We start from the raw sequence: 6,753 nt of genomic DNA, 5'->3' as shown, positions 1-6,753 counted from the left end.
AACCTGTTAAATTTTCATCTAATTGACTGATCCTAAAGAAATTTTATTTTTGTTAAACAGTAGTTTATTTTCTATACCAGTTTTACCCAGCTTTCCTTTGAATGAATGAAAGATAATTAATTTCTTGTGAACAGAAGTGTCTTGATAAAAATCCTACAAAGTAATGTTGTTATCTGAAATGAAAACCTTAATTTTAAAGAGAAAGAAGATTGCCATTTTGACCATTCAATGCAAAAAAATCAGGCATCGATGTAAGAGCCTCAAAGATTGTTTATAGTGCGAATCAATAGATTTGATAACTTAGGTTATTTCTCGGGGGGGAGACTGCCTGTTTATTTTGTCCAGTCACACACTTTTCCTTCTACCAATCGATTACTGGGAGCCTAAACATCTAGTTCCAGAGGGCGGAGTTGAAGGCAAGGCCCAGGAAAGGGGGTGCGTAAGGTGTAAAACACTGGGGCCCATGCCTTCAGCAGACCTGGACTCAACTCGCAGCTTCTGCTTTTGCCTTTAGCAGCATCACCACCCATCTCTCATGTGGCTGGCCCATGACTCAATGTGCTCGCACACAAACATGCGGTGGGCGCTCAGCTCTGGGACAAAGTTCCAGCTCTTGAGATCCGATTGTCCTGGAACAAGAGCCCAAAGCCATGCAGCCATTTGTTTTGACAGCCAGGGTACATTGTGGGTGATGTAGCCTGTCCTTGGCTGTTCTCTCACCCTCCCGCATAGGTGCCGGCCCACTAAAGGACTATAGGAGTTAAGATGGCGAGCAGGCCAGAGAGGCCAAATGGATCGACAGCTGCAGCAACAGCAAGGCCCAAGGCAGCTGGAGTGTTAGACAGGGCAGGGAGGAATATGTCTTGCCATCTTCACAGCTGTCCTGAACTCCTCCTAAGCGATATTTATCTCCATTGATTAATCAATAAAACCACCTGGTTTCTGTACCACAAGAGTAATAGTGATGCCTTTGAACCTTATCCGTGATCACCTACCTGCCAATATGTAAGAAAAAAACACATGTGGCATCCACTTTAAAGCTCATCTGTTTAAATGCATTTACACAACTGGCCTGCTCAATAAAGTAGACAAGGAACCACCCTGACTGGAACTGGTAAGACACTCTTAAGGAAATAATGGGTATTAAAGGTGACTCAGTGCATTTAGTTACATGAAGTATGGCAGCACTAAGCCAGCAATACTGTAGTAAATATGGTTCTATTTAGTGTGCAATGTGCTTTTAAGAATAATACTTGTTAGGCAAGATCGCATGATCTGTAGTAACCAATAGGAGAATAGCGCAGTCTACCTCAGCAGACAGTGTAGAGATAGAGTTGGAGTTAAAAGCCCATGTGTAATTGCTGCTGAGTATATTGTAAATAAACTCAATGTTTCCACCCAAGAAGTGTCTGTGGATCAACTCTATTATTAGTAGCACAACTTGGCCACCCTGCAACAGATACACATTTGAATGTTTATATTACAGCATGCTTCAAATTGGTAAAAGACCTCCGGGCCCAGAGGGAATGAGTGAGAGAGTGAATGAGTGAGGGTGAGAGTGAATGAGGGAGTGTGATAATGAATGAGGGTGTATGAGACTGAGCGAGTCAGTGTGAAAATGAGTGAGTGCATGTGAAATTGAGTGATGTGAGAGAGAGGGAGACAGAACCCTTAGACTGGGAATGCACTGGATACACACATACGTATGCACACCCCTTCCCCCTTCTTCTCCTCCTCCCTCCTCAAAAGCCTATCCACACACCAGACCAGGAGAAGAGGAAAAGCCAGGCTGAAAAGTAACCCACTTCCAACCATCAGAATTTGTATGAATTCCTTCAATATCAGCTCAGAGATTGTCTCACTGGAGGGGAGCGTAAGGTCGGTGTTAGTTGAACTCAACTCCTTATCCCAGCTGTGTGCCCCTCCCCTTTATCTGGCGGCCAGGGCCTGAATTTTCCAGCCCCATTGGCGTCAGGCAGGTGTGGGGTAGACAATATGGCGAGAAGGCCAAAAATCGGTTTCACACCATTGTGAACCAGTTTGCAATCATCTGCTCCACCCATCAATGGCTGGCTGCATTTCCTGCAGATTTCAATGAGGATAAGGGGGCCAGAGCTCCAATGCAGATCAGGCAGGGGTGGGTGGTAGTTGTGGGTGGGGGGGAAAGGCAGCACAGACTGAGGGAAGTACACAAGCGCATTTTTAAAATTATTCACATGTGGGATGTGGGCTTCGCTGGCTATGCCAACATTTATTGCCCATCCCTAATTGCCATTGAGGAAGTGGTGTTGAGCTGCCTTCTTGAACTGCTGCAGACCATGTGGTGTAGGTACACCTACAGTGCTGTTAGGAAGGGAATTCCAGGGTTTTGACCCAGCAGTAGTGAAGAAATGGCAATATATTTCCAAGTCTGGATGGTGAGTGGCTTGGTGGGGAACTTCCAGGTGGTGGTGTTCCCATCTAGCCGTTGGCCTCGCCCTTCTTAGGTAGTAATGTTTGTGGGTTTGGAAGCTGCTGTCTAAGGAGGCTTGGGGGTTCTTGCAGTGCATCTTGTAGATGGCACACACTGCTGCTACTGTGCGTTGGTAGTGGAGGAGGTGAATGTTTGTGGAAGAGGAGCCATCAAGCAGGCTGCTTTGTCCTGGGTAGTGCTAAGCTTCTTGAGGGTTGAGGGAGCTGCACTCATCCAGGCAAGTGGGGAGTACTCCATTACACTCCTGACTTGTGCCTTGTAGATTATGGACAGGCTTTGGGGAGTCAGGAGGTCAGTTACTCGTCGCACGGTTCCTAGCCTCTGACTTGATCTTGTAGCCACAGTATTTATATGGCTAGTCTAGTTCAGTTTCTGGTCAATGCAAACCCACAGGATGTTGATAGTGGAGGATTCAGTGATGGTAATGCCATTGAAAGCCAAGGGGTGAAGATTAGATTCTCTTTTGTTAGAGATGGTCATTGCCTGACACTTGTGTGGCACAAATGTTACTTGCCACTTGTCAGCCCAAACCTAGATATTGTCCAGGTCTTGCTGCATTTGGACGTGGACTGCTTCAATATCTGAGGAGTCATGAATGGTGCTGAACATTGTGAAATCATCAGCGAACATCCCCACTTCTGACCTTCTGATGGAAGGAAGGTCATTGATGAAGCAGGTGAAGATGGTTGGGCCGAGGACACTACCCTGAGGAACTCCTGTAGTGATGTCCTGGAGCTGAGCTGTCTGACCTCCAACAACCACAACCATCTTCCTTTGTGTTAGGTATGACTCCAACCAGTGGATTCCCCTGATTCCCATTGACTCCAGTTTTGCTAGGACTCCTTGATGCCACACTCGGTCAAATGCTGCCTTGATGTCAAGGGCAGTCACTCTCAGCACACCTCAGGAATTCAGCTCTTTCATCCATGTTTGAACCAAGGCTGTAATGAGGTCAAAAGCTGAGCGCCCTTGGCGGAACCCAAACTGAGCATCAGTGAGCAGGTTATTGCTAAGCAAGTGCTGCTTGATGACCTCTTACATCATTTTACTTATCATGGGGAGCAGACTGATGGGGCAGTAATGGATGGGTTGGATTTGTGCTGCTTTTTGCGCACAGGACATAAGTGGGCAATTTTCCATATTGCCGGGTAGATGCCAGTGGTGTTGCTGCACTGGAACAGCTTAGCTAGGGGTGTGGCATGTTCTGGAGCACAAATCTACAGTACCATTGCTGGAATGTTGTCAGGGCCCATAGCCTTTGCAGTATCCAGTGCCCTCAGCCATTTCTTGATATCATGTGGTGTGAATTGAATTGGCTGAAGACTGGTATCTGTCATGCTGGGAACCTCCGGAGGAGGCTGAGATGGATCATCCACTTGGCATTTTTGGATAAAGATTGTTGCAAGTGCTTCAGCCTTATCTTTTGCACTGTTGTGCTGGGCTCCCCATCATTGAGGATGGGGATATTTGTAGACTGTCCTCCTCCAGTGTGTGTTTAATTGTCCACCACCATTCATGACTGGCTGTAGCAGGCCTGCAGAATGATCTGTTGGTCGTGGAATCATTTAGCACTGTATATCACTTGCTGTTTATGTTGTTTGGCATGCAAGTAGTCCTGTGTTATAGCTTCACCAGGTTGACACCTCATTTTTAGGTATGCCTCGTGCTGCTCCTGGCATACCCTCCTGCACTCTTCATTGGTCCAGGGTTGATTCCCTGGCTTGGTGGTAATGATAAAGTGGGGGATTTGCTGGGCCATGAGGTTACAAGTTGTGGTTGAGTTTAATTCTGCTGCTGCTGATGGCCCACAGTGCCCCATTGATACCCAGTCTTGAGTTGCTAGATCTGTTAGAAATCAATCTCATTTAGCATGGAGGTAGTGCCACATAATATCCTCAATGTGAAGACAGGACTTTGTCTCCAAATGGGCTGTGCCTTGGTCACTCCCACCAATACTGTCATGGGCAGATGCATCTGCAGCAGGCAGGTTTGGTGAGGATGAGGTCAAGTATGTTTTTCCCTCTTGTTGGTTCACCACCTGCTGAAGACCAGGTCAAGCAGCTATGTCATTTAGGATTCGGCTACCGAGCCATTCTTAGTTATGGACATTGATGCCCCTCACCCAACGTACATTCTGTGCCCTTGCCACCCTCAGTGCTTCTTCCAAGTGGTGTTTAACATAGAGGAGTATGGATTCTTCAGCTAAGGGGTGTGCAGTACGTGCTAAGCAGCAGGAGGATTCCTTGCCCATGTTTGACCTGATGCCATGAGGTTTCCTGTGGTCTGGAATTGATGCTGAGGACTCCCAGGGCAACTCCCTCCCAACTGCATACCACTGTGCCGGTGCGACAGGACATATTCAGGAATGGTGATGGTGGAGTCTGAGACATTATCAGTAAGATATGATTCTATGAGAATGATTATGTCAGGCTGTTGCTGGACTGGTCTGTGAGACAGCTCTCCCAATTTTGGCACTGGCCCCTAGATGTTAGTAAGGAGGACATTGCAGGGTCGACAGGGCTGAGTTTGCCGATGTCATTTCCAGTGGCAATGTCAATGCCGCGTGGTCCATCTGGTTTCATTCCTTTTAATCTTTTTAACTGAGTGGCTTGCTGGGCCATATCAGAAGACAGTTAAGAGTCAACCACATTGTGGTGGGTCTGGAGTCACATATAAGCCAGACCAGGTAATGACAGCAGATTTCCTTCCCTAAAGGGCATTAGTGAACCAGATGGGTTTTTATAACAATCAACAATGGATTCATGGTCATCATCAGACTTTTAATTCCAGGTTTTTATTGAATTCAAATTTCATCATCTGCCAAGGTGAGAATTGAACCCAGGTCCCCAGAGCATTACCCTGGATTTTTTGATTACTAATCCAGTGACAATGCCACTACAACACCGCCTACACTCAGGTGGGGGGTGGCGGAGACGGGGATGAGGGAAGCAGCCACACACTTGGAAACGCTTGTCGAAAGTGAGCACTCTTCCACAGCTGAGACTGTTCAGCTGCACCTCCATTGACATGCTTGGAGTTGGGTTTCTGAAACATTTTTTCCCCCTCAAGCAATGCAAAAACATGAATGTGCCACTAAATGCTCCAGAACTTTTGAACCCTCAGGCTCAGACTGCAAATTAATGTGAGTTTCAGAGTGCAGCAGAGTAATTAGCCATCTGAGCTATTTGTAAAATCCCCTTGCAAGAGGTCGTGAAGGCGCAGTCACTGGTGGAGGTACTCACAGCCCCTAGCAATGTCCTTATTGAGGTTTGGACAAGTATCCCTCATGGTTCAAACTAACAGAGCAGCCTTGCAGTGCAGGTTAGGAGAATGCCTGCACCTGAACTGAGAGCACAGCATGTAGTCCAATGGGCAAAACTGCCGCCAATTGGTCAAGTAGAGTGTGGCGGAGGTGGGTGTGCTTTCAGGCAGCCAATGAGCACACTACACACTGGCCATCCAAATAGTGGCTGGTATTCTCCAGCATGCTTGAAGGGGCCTTCAGACTTAACCAAAGATGTTTTTAAGACATTATGCTAACCCAGTCTCTCTCTTTGATCCTGCAGGAGGGGAACATCAGGATCATGGAGCCTGGTGATTTAACAATATGTCTCATGGCTTTCAGAGACCAGAGAAGAAGAACAGAGCGGTGGAGGTGCCTGGCTTGGCAAAGGCAAGAGTTTGTCCCTCAAGATGAAGATGTGGCAGGGCCAGCTGTGCACGCAACTGAAGATCCACAGTGAGCCGTCGCTTGTAGGCACCTCGCTAGACACAGGGTCTATAGGTGGCCCCTGTCATTCCTGCAGATGACTGAGAACCAGTGTCGCTGAAGATTATGCATATCTAAGAAACTGGTCGGTTACATATGCCACCTGATGCAGGATTTGGTGCCACAGGGAAATGGAGGGCATCCACTACCAGTGGTCATGAAAGTGACTGTGGTGCTCAATATTTATTCCAGTGGCTCCTTCCAGGGCTCCAAGGTGACCTATGCTCAATCTCACAAACCTCCACACACAAGGAGGTCACAGACACCATCTTTGTGAAGACACAGAACTTTGTGCATTTCATCCGGATCAGGAAAGCCAGGAAGCAAGAACGCTTGGATTTGCGCAGATCTCAGGTTTTCCACAGGTGCAGGGTGCCATCAACTGCAACCACGGCACAATGTTCAGCTGCTGTGCGAACACCACAAAGACATCCTACAGGTCTTCACAGGATTCCCAGGGAATGTCCCCAACTCTACATCCTTAGCAGATCTCAGATCTCTGACATCTTCC

This window comes from Carcharodon carcharias, chromosome 2 (genome assembly GCF_017639515.1).
Source record: "Carcharodon carcharias isolate sCarCar2 chromosome 2, sCarCar2.pri, whole genome shotgun sequence".
NCBI classification, from domain to species: domain Eukaryota; kingdom Metazoa; phylum Chordata; class Chondrichthyes; order Lamniformes; family Lamnidae; genus Carcharodon; species Carcharodon carcharias.
This window is presented reverse-complemented; position numbering follows the sequence as displayed.